General features: G+C 39.7%; 2 protein-coding genes across 4 annotated transcripts in view; one reads left to right on the forward strand and one right to left on the reverse strand.

Annotated features, from left to right (window-relative positions):
- CMSS1 (cms1 ribosomal small subunit homolog) overlaps positions 1 to 19,585 on the forward strand; it is a 218,045-nt gene that overhangs the window by 127,872 nt on the left and 70,588 nt on the right. The gene's annotated exons all lie outside the window — the stretch shown is intronic.
- The window catches only part of FILIP1L (filamin A interacting protein 1 like), a 183,902-nt gene that overhangs the window by 124,590 nt on the left and 39,727 nt on the right, over positions 1 to 19,585 (reverse strand). For both annotated transcript variants that reach the window (XM_079309418.1, XM_079309419.1), the window contains exon 2: positions 18,379 to 18,521. The gene's annotated coding sequence lies outside the window, so the exon portion shown is untranslated. The remainder of the gene's footprint in view (positions 1 to 18,378; positions 18,522 to 19,585) is intronic.

Here is a 19,585-nt window from a genome sequence, read left to right on the forward strand (position 1 = left end):
GCTTTCATAGCACAGTATGAGGGCCATCTCTTGGCCTAGCCTCACCCTCAAGGGTGGTAAGCAAATGCACCAAAAGAGTTTCTCCCAGTCTTCCTCAAAAAATATTCCCTTTTATCCCTAGAGGCTGGAGAGCCTAGCAACTATCTCTGTGTTTTATTTTCCTTAAGATGCTGTGATACCATGGTGATGAGTTATTAATAAACCCCCAGGCAGATGGAGAGAGCTTTTAACTGAGAATAACCATATATGAGCAAATGTCATGGTTTGGTCTGTTGGGCAGAGCAGCTGAGCATTTAGCACAAAAATACAACAATCTTCAAATAAATCAGAACAGTCTTTTTGCTTAAATGTCAAAATTACGCCATGTTTATGGAAGAGCAAAGGATTGTAAAGCACTGCATGCATTATTTTAAATATACGAACATAATGAATTAGAGCTGGGATTTTTTTTTTTCAGATTTGTTGCATTTCTGAACATATTATGAGCTATTATAAGTGCAGTAACAGTTTCCCATACAGCAGAGTGCTCTGCTTCAATGGCACTGACTCAAAATTCTGTAAGTCTTTATACTAATATGCAGTAATCTCTGTAACAGTGACACTAATCCCCTCTTCTAATATGGATTTTGAGTTAAAAAATCTGTGAAATGAAAGCTTTAAAGCAGCTTTTGGGAATTAGTAATTTACAAACCCTCAATCTGTCATCCATACCAATAGAAATGTCTTTATAATAACAGTGCAACAAGGTACTCACATTAGTAAAAGCAGTGAAGCCTTGAGGATTTTGCTTTTTTTCTTTGTTAATGTGTGAATGGCATTAATTGCACAACAGGAGGAGCACGAGATTGGTTACAAGTGGTGTGAAGTTGTTATATTGCCCTACCCAAATGATGCATCCTTAATCTCTTGTGCAATTTTACTGTGCTGCAGTCAGCCTACCTTGTGTTTCAGCTGTTGCTAAAGGTTTGAGGTAACACTGTCTTACTTAGCAGCATTGTTGGATTGCTGCAGTTCTTGCTTACTAGCTGCTCAGATGCTGATGAGGAAAAAACAACCATCTCCATGAATGGGGAAAACTGGACAGGACATTTATTTTTGGTATTCCACTTAACAATTTCGGATGATTGTATTTATTGAGAGAACAGACCCTTAAAATTCTCCAACTGCCTTGACTTGCGAAAAAGTTTGTTTCTTGTTTTGTGGCCTTGAGCAGGAGTTGAACTGTAGCTGTGAAAATCCCCAAGTAAACAGGCAAGATAAATCATTATGTGATGTCTGTAACTCCCAGTGACTTAGATAATGCTGTGTCCCTTTACACTTTACACACATTGTGAGAGACATTGTCTGTGGCCAATATACTATTTCTGTATGATACAGCCCTGTTTGGAAGCCTGTCACTACTGGGGTGACACAATGATGTGTGTTCATTGGGTGAACAGCATTTAGGTCATAATGCTCTTATTATCAATCCCATTGAAATTTCATGGAATTAAGTTGTAACTCGTGTGAGAAATTAGAAAATATTAACAATGATAACAACATTTCTCTCCACTTTCCTCTCCACTATGATCATCTGTATTGGTTAAATGGAATTTGTGTTCTGAAAGTTGCCGTAAAAATACTATAGACAGACCTATACACTGAAGAACAGAGAGTAAAATTTGCATGACCTCTCAACTGAGGTATTTGTAAAATGTAGGTGAAGTGTCAAGAACTGCTGTGACTTTTTATTCCATATGGGGATATAAGGGATTTTGTAAAGCATTCCAGCAGAGTGAGACAATCAGCAATCTTTCTGCTGTGTGCGTGAGGCTTTTGTTTTGTTTTATTTCATGTTAGGAATGCTGCTTCTGAGTAAAAATCTGTCTTTTTGTTGCTTTGGGGTGGTTTTTGCATTTGTTGTTGGGTTTGGAGGGGGGTTTAGCAAACAAAGACTCAAAACAAGCTGTTCCATCTGTAAAATCCACTGTTATTCTACAAAAAAAACCTTTCAGTAGAAAGATGCTGGAAAAGGGACAGTCTTGATGAAGTAACTGTCAGGGAAACTAGGAGAAGAAGGGTATTGCATGAAGATACGTTGATGTTCTTTGGAGCAATAATGTTCTTTTGCTTTTGAGGTTTCATGAATTCACAGGATAAAATATTTCTTAATAAGCCCATCTCCTTTTACCTATGGAAAGAGTTTTGTCTCGGTTTAACCTTGACTATAGCCATGCTGCTTTTGTCTCTGGCTGCATTGTGGTAAAAAACCCCAGGAATGAGCCATTATAATATGTAGTTTTCTTGTGACTATGTCAGGTTGGAGTGCCAGGCATCCTGTGACACTCCCCTTTGTTGCAATTCCTGTGTCTGATTTATTGTAAAGAACTACACTGGCATGTTGTATCATAGAAAAAGGGAACACATGTCTCTCAGCAGCCAACTAAGTATAAGTGCAGGGGTTTACAGTGCGGTGTTAGGCTGTGCAAATAAGCTCAGAGAGATGACAAGGAATACAGGATGTGACAGTAAGATACAGACACATGCAGTGGAACTTAAAGCAGTCTGAGGAGTTCTTCCCATCATATCACAATGATGAGAAATTGGTATACAGATGGAGGCAAATACCCACTGGAAAAATAGTTTTTCGTAAGATTTGGAATAGTTTTTCTTACAACTCATTATTTCTCCAGTTTACAAATTACTTCACCTTATTTGGGTCCTAGATGCTTACTGCCTGATAAGGAGAAGTTGTTTCTATTTATAATGTGGAGTTTTTTACTCAGGCCACTGTGATATCTTAAGTGCTTCTGTAAAGTAGGACTGCAATATGGAAATTAATATAAACTGTAAAACTAATTAATGAGGGAATTGCAATAGAGATGGCAGTGTGTGTCTGCTTTGAAAACCATTGGTGGTGTGGTAGAAAGTGGTTTACTCAAGGTGTTCTGCAGAACAAGCAATAATGCTAATGAAGTTTCAGTGCTAGTGCAAATGCACAAATGAATTTTTAAGGTAATCAAGGAAGTAGTGCATTCATTAGTTTGATAGAAACATTAGTTTTATTAAAAGTGCAATTTGAAGTGTACTATTTGCATGTATTATGGGGCAAGTATAATTTTGAGTCATAGCAGTCTCCTCTATTGTATACTGTGAATTTTTTAAAAGCTCCAAAATTGCTTTTTCCTAGGGCTACGGATTTCTTTTACAAAGAGCAGAAGCTGTATTACCTTGATCTTTTACTTTGTGCTGGCAGGCAGCAAATTCCAAATTCAAACCTTTCTTTAATTTTCACCAGTATGGCATAAACGGACATTGCACATAAAAGGCTGGGCCATTGCACATGACTCCTGGTATAAAGAGTATTACAGTAATAGAAATGCCCTGGTAGTAAATTTATGTGAATGATAACCATGTGTCTCTGAATTCCTCCTGTTTCTCATTCAAGTTAAATGTTACTCCATCAATACTTGCCAGATATCTTGCACTCTCATGTCTCTGCAATATTTTTAAGCCTTTTGATGCCTTTCAGTTTTTTGAAGTTACGGTATTATTTTAAAGATCCTTAAATTAGGTCATAACAAAAATATTTCTATTTATCTAATCCATTTCCCTGTTTTCAGACTGCTTGGTGTACTGGAGCTGTAATAAAGGAGAGAGATTTAAACAGCTTCCTTCAGTATGAGGAGAAAATACTCTGAAAATCACAAGTTTCCTCTAAAGACTAAAGCTTTTTCAACTGACTGCAGTGTGATGGGAGTTGCTGTGAATGATTAAAATTAAACTTCGTTGCGGGGGGTAGGATTTGTAGGATGCAGAGCTAGTGAGTCACTATTTCCAATTCTTGGGTTATAAAAAAGGGGGAAAAAAGGATTTCTATAGCTGCTGAATACTGTGTCAAAAGTGGAGGAAGTGTTGTGTCTCATATCAGTTTTCCAGATGCTTTGGTCCAATTCAGGTTGGAATCCAGTAGCTATCCAAGTGTCACTGCTCAGAGAAGGAATGGAAGAGTTGTGCAGGCTTTTTTTAATCACACCAGTTATCATTTATTGTTAATCTCATGCCCTATTGGCCAAAACATGAGCACATTTCCTTTAGTGATTGAGACTGTTCTCTTGTATGTAGTGAGGAGCCTGGTTAGGGGAGTGAGAGCTAACTATCATCACTTTTGCTCAAAGCTGCAATTGCTGAGGGCAGATGATATTCGCAGTTTGAAATCCAGGATCAAGCTTTTCAGGCACTGCTTTTGTCCTGCAGTTACTATTCATCCAGTACTGCCCTTGCCCTGATTATTTAGCTAACACCTTTTGCTACCAGTTAGGTTGTTCTGCCTTCAATTTCAAGTTGCATTTATTCAACACAATGGGTAGAGCTTCTAAGTAAAGATCTTGTTAGGAGGCAGTGACCCGATGCAGCATTTTGTCTGGATCCTTCTTATTTTGAGATAAGCACTGTTTTTCTCAAACAAGGCCTGACTGTACTCGACATCTATTAAAAGCACCCTCTAGTTTAAAAACAAAAAAGGTCTTCTGGAATCACGTAGTCTTCTGAAATGTCTCAAAACTATTCAAATGCTGGCAGCCAGCATAAAGCCTTTGCCTGATCCTAATCTCCAGAATGCAACAGGCATCATTGCCTAGCTATTTTCAGCCGATTCTCTGTACTGCACATCTAAAACTAGAACAAAACTGTCCCTGCTCTCCTTTGCTTTCCAGCCCCAGCTGCTGCACTGGCCCTGTCCTCCTTGTTTTTTGGGGTTTTTTCCCCCCTTCTGAAATCAGGCACTTCAATCCAATGTGGGCTTTTTAAGGTCGCAATGTTCTTTGGGCTGGAGAAGTGTGACATTTTTGTTGACAGGCATTTGATTCCTATGCTTCCTGATCTTTGTATTGAATAAGCAGCTGCTTCAAGAAGATATTTATTGATATTCATAATTCCCATATATCCATCAGCTTTTCAGAACAAACCTGAGTGTGTTCTGAGTGAAAGCTTTTGTGGGATTTAATCCCAGACTTTGTGATCTCCCATGGGCTGTCACTTGTCTTTGTCTCCCTTCAGTTGAGGTCCTCCATCCCACATTTATGTTTCCTGCTTTCTTTTTCTTACTGTTCCAAACTCTAAACTTTGCCAGTCTTTACTTTTATTTATACTTTCATTGCTTGGTGATGAGCTGTCACTAGCTGATGCTTGTCTTATGGATCTTATCATCCCTAGGAGCAAGCTGACTACTGTGACACTTCTAGTGGATTACAGAGCTATAGATTTTTCTTTGTCTCATTCTGCAAAAACAGCACAAAAAAACAAAACCAAAAAAATAACTAAGGTTTATACACCTTCCTTCTAGAAAAGAGGCAAAGGTCCTAGTAGTTGGGCTATCATTTATGCCAGAAGCAGAATACCTACTCCTTTAATTTTGTGTCATTTGCTCTGACACATAGTAGGTGAAGGAATGTCTTTACCATGTGTGTAGAAAAAGAGGAGAAAAATCAACAGTAAATTTTTTATTGTTAAGGAAAAACTGGTAAAGGTGCAAGAGCACAGGGGAGAAACACAGGAGTCCTTGAGCATGAGAGAAAGAAAATTTCTAGCTTTCAATACACAGCTCAGTGGAACTGGGCATGGAAGCACAGAAAGCATGAGGAAATGTACATTGAGAGATGTTGAGGCAAGTGAGAAAATGTATGTGAGGATATAATACCAATAATGCATATTTTATTTATTTATATATCTGTGTGGGTATATATAAAATAGTAGGTGATCTGTTAAATAATTTTTTAAAAATTGGAATCTATTATGCAGTCATAGAAAACAGAATGGTGTGTGATTGGAACCTCCCCTCTCGAGGATCTTTATCACGCTTGTCCTGTCCTGCTCTCACACATCACTGTTTGGCAGAAATGGGGACGGACAAAGAGAACGGTTTATTTGGTGGACAGGGTTCTGAAAAGCTGAATTTGATGATTTGAGCAATATATTGACACAAAATCAGTTGACCCTGTCCACATGGTCCTTCATTAATTCAGCCCATGTATTTCTCTAAAAAAAAAAAAAATTTGTTGAATTTAGGCACAGATTTGGTCTCTTTTCTTTTTTATATAAACCCACGGAATAAAGACATTCTAGGATTGATGTTTCATCCACCTGGTTCAGATTTGACTTGTTACATCACTAAAATATGATTTTATGGCTTTCCTACTGTAACTACATTTGAGTGCTTTCAAAAGCTTCTCTTATTTTAAATTGGACATGATAATATTTGAGGCAGTATTTTGTCTAATTGTTTAAATCTGCATTTAGACAATTGTTAAAATGAATGCTATTTTTGTTATGTAATATTATAAACCACACATGCCCTATAGTCTCTTCTCTAATTAGGAAACAATTAAAATTACAAAAAGTCTACTTCTTGAACATCAAATTTTAATGACTTTATGCTTGAGTTGTATTATAGCAGCTCAAGGGAATGCTAATGGGACATTTTGATCCCTTTAAAACTTCTATAAATGCCCATGTAGAAGCTGAAAATAAATATTCCGTCAGTTTAAATTATTATAAACTACAAGGACTGCGCCTGATCTCAGTTGCCTCATTTCTAGCTTCCTGCAGTGTGTAGTTGTCACAAGGTAGAACAGCACAAAAGTTGACTGACACTTTTTCAGAGCCCATAACAGAGAAGAATAGAGTGTCTGACTGACATAATTGAATAGATTTTGAAAATATTCAGGTTTGGAGACTGAATTCCTATCAGCAGATCAAGCTTTTTACATTGGGCTTGTAAAAGCCTATGCTGTGGTTCCAATGCACCACAGTATTCACAACATGTTTTTTTAATTCACTTCAGTTCAACATTTTAATTATATGTTAAAACACATATACCTACAGACCCAAATAATCATAGTTGTGGACTGCAGATTTTTCATTTTTAGATGATGGAAACTGCGTGGAGTCCTGAGACAATGGGAAATTCCAAGACTTCATGTACAAAAGTCATGGAAGAAATACTGGAGTGTGCCCTCAGGCTGATCATTTCATTCCCTCCCTTTCTTCCTTACAGAACAGATGTATCTCAGACTATGGTCTGAGCATCTATTGAAGTATTACTTGCACTTCTAATATAGGTTTTTGCCCTTTTGATAAGGTGCATAGGTTGGATAGGAGTTGAGGGTGAAATTGAGGTCATGGTTCAGCCTTCTACCAGCTCTGTGACACTGCCCATATGGAGTCATGATTCATCCTTCTGTCAGTTTTGTCCTCCAATAGCTCTGAGAATGTCTGTGTAATAGCTTAGAGCGTGGGTGAAGTGTTCATTAAAATGTTGCTCATGCCCAAAAGCCTTAGGCAGCCTGACTGATCAATTCTCTCTGGGCTTCTATGGCACAAATTATATCTCTGTTGTGTGAGGATCTTTAGTTCTCCTGTCTACATCTAATGATCTTTTCTCTTAAGAATCTTCAACTGATTTATCTTTTCTCAGTCTTGAGGTAGATTGGATTTACCTAAAAACTACAAACAGAGCAAAAATCAGTACTGGCTGACCACATTGTTTTAGTAGGGCAGATGGGATGCAAACTCCATTTTTTTCACAGTCATCTTTTACCCAGATATGAAGGTCCCCGTACTCAATTCCTGACTTTATTAAAGCATTTGATCATGATAAGACGTTAATCAGGGCCTTCATATAAATATGGATGTTTCATGGCTTTGTTGGAGTTAATGTCCATCCTGAATTTATTGAAGTAATTACTGTAATGAAGAGATTTGGTCTTTTACTTGAGCTGAAGCTGGGCAAGCTCCATTGAGTGGCTTTCCATGTGCCCAAACCCACAGTGTTAGGCTTCATGTAGTTGCTTGGAGGACTGAGTGAACAGAGAGGAGAGATGGCTTTAAGACTCGAATTCTTTGATCCAGAATTTGTTATGGTACTGATTTGACTTCAAATCATGATCCTGTTTTATTGTCTGGGTGGATATAGGTTTTGCCCTACTAAAAATAACAGTTTCTGTAACTATGACAAGGATTTTAGGTTGGAGGCCTGAGTTCCAATTCATTTCTGACTGACAAATGAGAAAATCAGTGAATGATTTTGTAGCTCAGAGTGGCAGATTTCAAGGACTGGATCCAAGGGATGTAGTTTTCAAATTTTTCCCACCTGGAAACTGTTTTTTCTTTCAAAAAAGCTCACATAGGAATGGAGGGTCTTCTTTATACCCCACAGCATTAAGTTTCCCATGGTCTTACACCATAATTTTGCTACTATGAGAGTCACTCTCACCAGGTGGATTACTAACAGGGTTGGTATATGAGCTAATAAACTGCTCTATGTTCTGTAGTCACAGCTGGGCTACTCCCATACCTGACCCTCAGAGAGCTATTGCAGTGTGTCTAGACATGTCTCTGGATCTCTGTTATTTGCCTACATACAATGGGAAATCTGCATTCTCTTCCCTTACTATTGCAACATCTTCAGCTCATTCCTTCTTTCCAGCTTCTCTGATTGCATTCATACGAGGATGAAATTCTGTCATTCCATCCTGCATGCTTCCTCAGTACTGACTGCCAGATAAATAGCGTGTGCTTCCTGATCATTTGTTGTCTTTGACACTGATTTTGCCTGTTTTAAAGGACTTTAAGGTTTGGCAAGGCTAATATTATAGTGACAGTTGTATTCTTTCACCAAGTTCTTCCCCTTAGCTTGACTGCTTTTCTGTTCCAGGGGAGAGCAATAACCAATTTTCCTTTTTTGCTTTCACTGCTCAGCTTGATGCTAATCTGCCAGCATTTCTTTCTCTGATCTCTTATTGTCTGCTCAGCCTTAGTCTTGCTTCCTTTATTCTGACAGCTGCTCCAGACTCGCCTTCTTTTATGTCCTTCACATATTTATTTGTGTGCCATCTCTGTTGGTGCCTTTGATGTTTGGCATGACCTTACTGAGGTCTCTGCTTGAAGGGACTTGCCTTTCTAGTGACCCAGAAGGCACTGAAGAAGCAAATGAAGGGGAGGAATCATTTGGAACCAATGAGTTGATGGGCTTGTTGTCTAGTGTCTTATCCCTTTTCCACTGTAAGGGACAGTGTACAACTTCTTATGTTTTCTTCCTACACTTTGCATGCTCTGTCTGCATCTGTACTGTAAAGAGTGACCTGGTGCCAAAATGGACTGGGACTTGTAACTGAATGTTTTCTTTGGTTTAAGCAGCTGGTGGACTTTTTTCCCCCCATTAGGTTACAGTCTTTTTTTTTACGAGTAAACATACTTGAGATGCCTTTCACTCTTCCTCTGCAAGATGCAAGTATTTTTTTTCCCCAAAATATGAGGTATTAGATTTTGAAATATTGCATTTTTAGATCAATTGTGGTGATTTCATCCTGGAATTATAGGGGGGTTCCAAAATTATATTTTACAAGTGAGGTTAGAATATGTATTCTTTCACTGTGGTATTTTAAAGAACTGATAGGCAGACTTCTACATGCAATTCAGCATTTCATAGTTATATTGTATTGAATTTAGAGTATTTGGTCAAGAATTGGGATTATGAATAAACTGGTGGAGTAACTGTATAGCCAGCTGCTTTGAAGTTGTGTTCAGTCATTTAATTTCACATGAATTTTTAATAATGATTCCACCCTGTTTATTATATTAAATTCCACTTGGTGTGGATTCTTAGACCTCTGTGTTCTCTTGGTGACAGAAGGATTTTGAGACATGAAACTGTTTCCTTCTGAACTTTCATTTGCTTTGCACTTTATTCCTTTTAAATAATTAAATGGTTATTTAATATCTGAGGTTGAGACTGGAAGCAGTTCTTTTTCATCTGCTTCTTACCAGAACAGTTGAAGTTTCTTAAAAGAAAGGACATAAGATCTGAATACCCTAAACTATCCAAATTAGTATACTTTTTTTGGTGATAAATAGTGCCCTGGAAAGTATCAGTTAATTCAGTCTTAAATCTTTAAAGAGGTAATTTTGACAGGGTTCTGTAAATGTAGAAAGTTCAACAGAGAAACCAGAGAAAGGTTGTTAATGAAATCCTGACTTTGGTGGTGAAAACATCTGTCTAGTTTTAATAAAAGCTCGATTACACTGCATTCATGAGGATTTCTGCAAGTCTGCCCTGATGACATATAAACTTTAAATTAGGCATAGTCAATAAAAGGCCACCTAATATGGTTTCATATTTTGAGAGGTTTCCCTGTAATTGCCCCAGCTAGTTAGTCTGTTTTCTAACCATTTTGGCATCTGCATGTGCTGAAAAAAATCATCCTGGGAAAGATGGAGCTTGTACAGCTTGTAATGATGTGAAGTGACCTGACAGAGACCTCCCCCCTGTTGCCTCCTTATTTAGTGACCTTCCACAAGAGATGAGACAGCAGCCTTCTCCCAGCAGCTGTTTTCTAAATCTGGTCTGACAAATGGTATCATAAAGGTGGCAGGTGAGGTGAAGAGATCTGATCAGAGCATACTGATTTAACAGCCACCAAAAGGTACAAAAGAATATAAGGAAAAACAATCAAGTGCTGTCTCTTTATCATTGTATCAGTTTTCTCTGAATGGTCCCTTGTGAAAGCTGTTACTGATGGCTTTCAGCTAAGTATCATTATAATACCTCCAATAAGCATTACATAATAGGAAAAATATGCTACATTGAGCAATGAAACTGGTGTTAGCCAGTCCTGTGGCCCATATCAAAATTCTCTCACTAGTATTCACTGTAACAACACTTCCTCAGATGTAATGGACTACAGCATATCAAGTAAGAGTTCATACATTCACTTTAATGTTTTTTGCATATCACTGTTACAAGTAATGGCTGTGACTACTCAAAAGGAAAAGAATCCATTTTTTCTCTCTATAATAGTTCAGACAATTTTCAGATATTTTCTGCCACTGCTGTGTTTGTATGGCTAAATAGGGAAACACTCTATGTGTTGGTTCTCTCAGGCCCTGAGGAAGAGGAGAAAACACAGTGATGATAAAACCACAAGAATTAAGTAGAACAACTGGGTAGATGATAGCACTTAACTGATTTTTATTGTTGGTTCTCTTACTGACAGTTCATAGATTACAAGTTGTCTCCTATGAATGATGTGGATTATAAGAAAAAAATTGCAGAATAAGTGCATCTGAGGTGCTCTGACTAGAGTGACAAATCCTTCTTTCAGAAGCACTTCAGATGTTAGAAGCTTTGAAAAGGATCTTCCCTCTTTACTGCAGAGTGGTGTATCAGTATGTACTTGGGCTGGAAATACAATGATGTCATTGGAAATCAGACCTGCTGACTGGATGTGTCAGACCTTCAGTCTAGGATAAGTCAGAAATTCAGGTGCTTACCTGAAATATAGCTCCTATACTCAACTTCTGTCATAAAATTATTCTTAACCATTTGAATTCTCCGTACCTTAAAACATTGTACTCTATATGGTGCCAACTGAAAAAAAAAAAAAGTCCCTCAGGTATCTTTATTTGGATGGTTATTTCCTGTGTTTGCTTAACCAGCATTAAAGCACAGAAGTTACTTTCTGCATGGGATTGAAATGTTGCAAGCTTCCTACAGGTTACAGATTTTCAATTGTCGTCTTGAAGAGTTTTGAAGACTATTGTTACAGATACAGGTAGGTAGGATATATGTAGGTTTAGAGATCTTTTGTCATAAAGCTTCAGTATAAAAAGTACACTGTAAAACTAATATATTCCAAAGATGTTGACTTTTAAAAGCACATGCCTCTTTGTATGAATGATAGTTTTGGCCAAATGCAACATAATGTAATAAATATTAATGTAATGGATGATTAGATTTGTCACATTAATGACAATGAATTCTGGCACAGAGGCTTTGTAAAGGGGAAGGTGACTGGTGGCAATGGATGGACTTTGAAATGCTTCCAGTGAGAGCTGGAGAGGATAATTCTTGGTCATGATTTTTTTTTCTCATTTGAATTTTAGATAATTATCTGAGAGTAAATTAACCCCACAAAAAAAAGTTCTCTAGCTACAAACAGGGTCCATTCAGGCACGCAGGACCTGAAGGAAAGTTGTACCTGTAGCCGTGCATGGTGTTCGCCCAAAGTGTGGGAAAGGTTTTTCCACCTGGCTGAGAAGCTCAGCATCTGCAGAGTGCTCCTGGGTCATCACCTTCCAAGCACAAGCAGGAACCCTTGCTCTGTTCAGGCCTTGCTCTGCTCCTGCCAGGCAGGGGCAGGAAGGGCAGCCCATGGGCCATGAGTGCATCACAGCAGTGCCTGCTATAAACATTTATGTCTGCTTCAGCCTGCTCATGGGGAAGCAGGACATAACAGAAACCCAGCTACAATCTTGTTTACCTAGACAGCATGTTTTAAGATATAAATATTTTTATTCTTTTTCTTTTGGATGTTTGTCAAGTGTGTTTTGGGTTCAGTGGGAAATTTACAGTGTAATGTTTGGTAATAGCTGTGTATTTTGAGGATGGTGGCATGAGAAACTGGATGCCCAGGTCCTACCTTGTTTGAACAATCTTTCTAGGTTTTACTGCCATTCTCACCACCATGGCATGCAAATGCTTCACAAGCCCTTTGACCTGCAGAGGCAAGGGCAGGGTAGGCACTGTGCCTTATGTTTCTTAGGGGTGGAAGGTAGAGGCCTTTTCCTCTCTACCTTGGAAGAGTTTTCTCTGATACAGCAGGGTTTTTTGTTGCCTGGGTTCTGAGGCAGAGTTCTTCAACCACCTTAAAAGTTGTTGGCAAAGTGACCTTGAACCAAATTACCTCAGGTACTGTACTGGGGGATGACATGATATTAATGTGTTGACCTAAACTTCAAGTCCTAAGGTGGAATAGGGTGGTGGCTGTGTAAGAAGCAAGTTAACCAACCAGTGTTGTTCAGTGTCTTTGTCCAGGGCATACTGAGGGGTCAGTCATGATCTCCTGGGTGCTGCTTTGCTAAACACAGTTCAAATTTGAACAGGCCTCGTTCCAGAGGGCTTTTGGACATTATCAATGGAAGGAAAAATATGGGGAATACAAAACTAAAAGCAATTGTGCTACACATGTGAAATCAGATTAATGTTATGATTTTTGTTATGGAGAAATAGCATGCAGGAAGGAAAGGCTGTTCTAGAGAGGAGAGGAAAACCAGAGACAATGAAGGCAGAACAGAAAGAGCTGAGCATACAGTTAATGGAGCCAAGAATTAAAGAATGAAAGAGGGCGCAGAGTTTAGAGGCAGAGAAAGACCATGTTTAAGTAAGGAAGAAGGGTAAACCTACTGCTTGTACTACACTGTAGATTTTGAAGAGTGCATCTTGACCTGCACACCTACAGTATTTTCCTCTGAAATGTTGTGTTGGAAAGGGTGTATGCTGAACTGTCCAAAGGATAAGTAGTACCTGCTGAAAATAGTTGTGCCCATTTGATGAAAGCTTGAGCTTTGGCATGTCTAGTCACTGCATGTGTCTAGAACAAACTTCCCTTTTTATTCCCAACCTCAAGTTCTTCACAATCAGAATTCCTATACTGCTATTACACTGTTAGAAGAAAGCTGCAGACCTCATATATTATTCCTGTGTTGACTGTAAGAAGAATTGGACCTTTCCCTAGACACCAATTTAACTGAGACTAGGAACCAACTACTGTCCTACAGTCTGTCCCAGGCCTAGCCCCCCTCACCCCTGGCTTTGGAATCCAGCCCTTCACAGCTTTCTGTTTCTTCTGGGTTAGCTTGATCTTCCTGTGGGATGACTCCCAAACTCTCCAGGTCCTTATGGGTGTCCGAAGAAGCTCCACCCTAGGCCTGTGTCCCTTCCCAACTTCTCCCACCCTAAGATACATCCCAAGAAGCAGTTTTACACCTTTTTGTCTCTGCTGAATGATTCCCTTTCAGCAGTCAAAAAATAGAAACCTGAGGGACAGAAAAGCAGCACTTGATGTGGTCTTTTGATTTAGAAACAGTTGAATGTTTATCTGTGTGTTCCTGGCACTGTTGCTTCCTACATAGGATGCTCAGAGATCCTCCATTGTAAATGGGCAGCTTTGAAGGTGTGACCATAAGTATTTGCAAGGAATAGAGAAGGTAAGTTGTAAAAATCTGATGGCCAGTAGTATTGATGTAAGGCTATTTTTATCTTTTTTAGCCTGATCCTGCCTTTCATTTTGGCACCCAGAATTTATAAAGTGAACCAAATTAGGAGGGGTTTTTTTGTTCGATTTGGGGTTTTTTTGTTGGGTTTTTTGTTGGTTTTTGTTCGTTTTGTTTTATTTTATTGGTTTGGTTTTGGGTGTTTTTTAGGGGGGGTGGGGAGGATTTTATTATATGTGTTGTGCTTCTTCTGTTATTATACTGGAAAGAGCACCTGCACAGCCTGTGTCCCAGTCTCCCACAGCTATATCTCAGTTGGATAACACCACCATAACAGGCCATTTCAGCCTCCAAACAGTTGTCCTTGCCATTCTGTTGCACAAAATGGTGTTTTTCACCTTCATCAGAGATGGAGACGTGCATGCTGCAGCACTACAGTAAATAGAAAGACAGTTTGTTTTCTTAACCTTTGTCTATCTGTATTTCAAAACTCACAATTTATCTAGTAGCTTCATCAGGAGGCTGGGATGTTTCTAAGGCAGCGTAAGCAGAGATACCACATAGCAGAGTTTGTTGGGAGAGCGTGACTAATGGATATAAGAAGATCCACCATGACTGTGATTTAACTCCCAGATTTCCAGTGGGAACTTTGTGAACAGAAGGCTGCCATCACCTTCCGGGCTATTTCCTTCCCCTTGGTGTGCTGGGAGCACACCATGAGACTCATAACATGAGACTCAGCACACCCCCCACTGTGTCCTCTTCCAGCCAGCTCCTGGTTTTCCTCCCTCAGCCGTGTGCCTGCTTCAGCTCAGGTGCTGTGACAGCACACAGCAGAGAGATGCAGTGCAGGTGTGTAACAGGGGATGTCTGCTAAATCTTTGCAAAGGAACAAACTGCACATTTAAAATATAAAAATGAACATTAGAATGGGTGTTATGCCAGAATGCATATTTACTTTGGCTTTTAATAGCTCCAAATGTATTTAGTAGTGTTTCCTTTCTGTTTTAATTTTGATGGTTCTTTTTTTTACCTTATCTATGCTAGATTACTACATTCTATGAATATATAAATTCACCCTACAAAGCTGAATACATACACGTGGGAGAGTTGGGGTTTTTTGTGTTGGATGTGTGTATTGGCTTTAAAGTGTCCAACCTTCTGGTCTTGAGGATCTTTGGAATGGGATTCTTTTTTCCTCTGTGCATATTCTGTTCAGCAAGTTGACAGTCTGATTAGGGGTTTTAGGTGCAACAGGAGTACAGCTAATAAGAAAATAATCAGTTGGTGTGTATTTCTGTGCTGTGCTGCTCCCTACTGAATTGTCTGACTACCAAATAGATTAAGAAGTTAACAACTGAGAGATTTCTCCTGGAGGAGTGCTGATGGAGCCTGGTGGTTTTACAGCTGAAGAGCAGGGGTTTAAAACAAGCTGTGCCAGCCTAAGAAGCTTCTCTATTCTTATAATAAATTGCTATAAGAATTATCAAAAATTATCATAAATTAGTCATGCTAAGGTGGTACTCAGCAAAAGGCAGCTAGCAGTGAGCACATTTGGGTCTTTAGATGGTTAATGTCAGGGTAAAGAGGAGGGAAGGTGATTTTCCAGCATGTGCTGCATGTTTCAGGAGCCCGTTCTGTGCAGGAAACAATCCCATGGCCCTAGCTAACTGTCAGTAATTTACCATATTTGGATTCCTCAAACAAACTGCAATGTTTAGTTCAGCTTTGAAGGGCAAACAGTTCCTTATGGAGCTTAATTGCTCTGTTTACATGTAGCTAGTTACTTATCACGTGGCAAGAACAATAGGCTGAGTGCCTCGCTTAACCCACGATGAGAATGAGATAAAACACAGAGGACAGCGAGGCTGTGTTCCTTAAAGAGACCACAGGTCAGACGCAGCCTCCTTGGCTGGCTGTCTCCTAGAAGACCTGGTGCCTGGCATGCCCTTTGTCACCACAGCAGCTCTGTAACTTTGCCATATGTCCTGGCTGGCTGACCTTCAGCTCAAAGCAAGTGGTGTTTCTTGGGTCTGTGTTTCAAGTGGACCATGCACCTTCCTGAGAGCTGTGTGACTCACTGACCATTCCTGGCACAGTGCATGCAGTGAACATCGGATCATCACAAGAGGCTTTGACCTCACGTTACCCTGCAGCTCAACCTGGACCGTGCCCGGCTTGCAACACAGGCAGCTGGGCTTCCTCCTCCCTGCAAGGAGGCAGGGCAGAGCCCTGAGGAAGCTGAGCCTCGGTTTCTCAACCAGCCACACCTGTCTTGTGGGATGAGGAGCAAACTGCAGTTTACTTAGTTAAGCCAGATCTCTGCCAGTCAGTCATGCCTGCTACTGACAGGAGGCTTTTAACAAGGGTGTTAAAATGCCAGAACACTTTTCTTGTTGTCACAAAGTCCTCCAACCACAGGCAGTACCCCGTGATCCAGCATGACATGAGTGCGTGACCCAACACGTGCTTTCCCTGCCCAGAAGTTGAGAAGTTCATTGTCAGGTCTGCCAGAGTAATAGAGACAAAAGAAATTTTTTGGTTGGGACTGCATCTCTCACACCCTCAAGGAGTCCCTTGCGTCTAGGGGGAGCATGGGGCTCGTGCCAGGTCTCCCTGCATAACTGAGTTTTCCTGAGCTCTGAGCAAAGAGGACATTCCAGAGATTTTTATTTCTTTGCTTCTCCATTTCACTGGTGGCTTTCCCCCTCATAACATCTGAACTAAAAGTCGGAAAGTTTGTTGAGAAAGACTCCTAGTTTGTTCCTCAGGTATTTCTTTTGGCAGAATGGAATTCTCCATTGCACCTGCTTGTACCAAAGGAGTAAGGTAGATGTTCTCCATTAATTTGCCAGAAGTTAAGTAATCTTCAGTCATCCCTGCAAACTGGAGAACAAGTTGCTAACATCTCTTATTTTGTAAATTTGTGTGTGATTGGGAATGAGAGGCCTTTGAAAATATGCATTGAAAATTTAAGTGCAGAGGAGCACCTGCAAAACAAAAATCTTCTTTATCTTTTTCCATGAGTAAATTTTAACACAACTGTGTGTTCAAATCTCAGGTTCAGATTACAGTTGCCACTTGCACTTGAAGGGAGGCTGATATCCTTTATAACAGTCATCTCCACAGCTATTCCTCTTCCCTCTGTAGGTAATCTGTCACTAGCAGAGGTGATGCAAGACAGAAATATTTCATATTTTTTTACCATGTGGCACCGAGGAAAAATTATGCAAATAACTCAGCAAGACCACAATGACAGTGGTATTTAAGAGAATACCAAAAATTATCATTACCTTTCCAAGCCTTTAGACTATGAAAATAGACTTTAAAAGTCTACTGAAGATTTAAGCACTAAGAGCCCCTTCCCTTCCACCATGACCTAAATATGTGAGCTGCTTCTAGAGCTGGAGGCCTCCTCAGTAAGACTACCACTTGTTTTGAGCTTATAAAAGCATTTGCAGCTACCATATAAGTTGGAAGGTTAGCATGTCTGCTCTTGCCTTGTCATTCTCTTTGTGCAACACAGAGCCCAGTAGTCATCACAGAAATTCGTCTTTGAGGAGGAAAACTACGCACAAGGATCAATTATATTCCTCACAGAATTCAACATCTGAGTCAGGGATTCCCAGAGACTAACCTGGAAAGCTGTTAATATGTGACCCTCAGGAAAATTTTCAAATTGTGGCTTTTCTGCACTGTCCTGTTGATTTTTTTTTTTTTTTTTTTTTTTTTTGGTCATGCAGCCCTTGGCCTGATGTTCTACCCATTAGATTGGCCTCCATGAACAAGACTCAGGGAACTCCTGAGTTCATCATCCAGGAAAACCTTTATTTTGGAATACAGACTGAAAAAGATAATCTATTTTGTCAAGGGTTTCCACACCTCTGTAAACATGCAGTCTCCTTGTCTGGATGATCTCATGCATATATTCATCAAAGTTCTTACTTTGCTTTGAGACCACATTTGCAGCAAAACAGTAATATATGCAATATAAAAAGGTTTTGGGTGAAATCCAGTACAAGCATCTCATGATGAAATCATTCTTAATATTATTCAACAGCTACCTGGTGTCTGATCCAGAGAAACTGTTCACACCTACACCTTCCTTTAGACACTTCAGTGAATGGCACATGTGAGCCTTGGATGTTACATGAATGTAGGGTAAGACGGAAACGTCATAATTTGTCCCTCACATTGTCAAGCACATTCTTCCTCCAGTTTTTGACAGTGGATTGTTGATAGTGATAGCTGCTAAAAAGGTATAAGCTCATCAGCACTCCTTACTCTCACTGGAAGTAGAGGGAAGGAAAACCATTTGGTACTACAGAAGTTAAGTGAAGATCAGCTAACCTGCTGGAGCATCACAGGCTGGGAACCTGAATGTTCTGGCAGATGCCTTCATTTTGGCAATGGCGCAGGTGACAGTCCTGCAAAGTCCTCATGGTCTTCATCACGTAGTAGGAAGTGGCATTGCTGCCCTGGATGCAAACATCCTAAAAAAGAAGTGGTTAGTTAGTGACTCCACAGAAATAAGTTCCTGGACACAGTTGATACCATGAGTGTTAAAGTGCAAGGTCACAATACAAGTAGAAGGAGTTATCAGTGGTGCCAGTGACAGATTTAATACCTACTAATGACTGTGTCTTATGAAATAAAAACCCGAGCACCAAACTCAGCAGTCTTAAAGAATCCTTGCTTCTCAGCTTTCAAAACTTTTCTGGAGAGTTTTTGCAAATAGGTGGTTTAAAACCCAGGCTGATTAAATACCTGCTCTGGCTCCTGTCACTTTGGAAACTGGGAATGCCTACTCTGAAAACAATCTGAAGGATCCAGGATGGAAATACAGATGCTCACATACAAAAGACTTTTCCCCCTTTTTTGTTGCTCAGAACGATAATATGAGAGTCCACAGCAAGGTCTGCATTTCCAGCTATGTGCATAGTATAACAAGTACATTTGAGGCAGCTTATGGCAGTCAACACTTTGTGGTAAATGCTGCACTGGAACAATTAGTGCCTATGTCTCTGCTGAAAGCAGGGAGAAAACATACTTTCACACTCCATGATGCAGATCATGTACCCACGCAGCTTTAGCTCCTTATTTACTGTAGCCAGTTTATTGTGGGCCATGGTAACTATCTATGTTATATGTCTGTTCTTGCTTGCCATCCCTGGGAGATAATGAGATTGTGTAGTGGTTATATTGTCAGCAGGGTTTCTTTTCCAAATTCCTTTGCTTCTGTTCTGTTCTTCATGCAGCCCACTGAAATAATCTCTTTGTATACTGCAGAGTTCTTCCAAGAGATTTTTCTTTTTTGTTGGCAACATAAAAAACAAGGAATTCTACCTTGCAGTTTTGTTCCCTCAAAACATCAGTCTACATCCACCCATTTAAGTCCTCTTACTTTCGTCTAATCTGTCTTAATATCTTCAGGCAACCAAGAAACTGGCCTTTCATCTGCCTTGAACTCTTGAGAATTGCTCAACAGTTGCACAAAATTGTTTTTCCTCCTCCTGCTGCGAAGATAGTACCAAATTAGGAGTGTGTTATGGGCCAG

The sequence above is a fragment of the Erithacus rubecula genome (assembly GCF_903797595.1).
Source record: "Erithacus rubecula genome assembly, chromosome: 1".
Lineage (NCBI taxonomy): Eukaryota > Metazoa > Chordata > Aves > Passeriformes > Muscicapidae > Erithacus > Erithacus rubecula.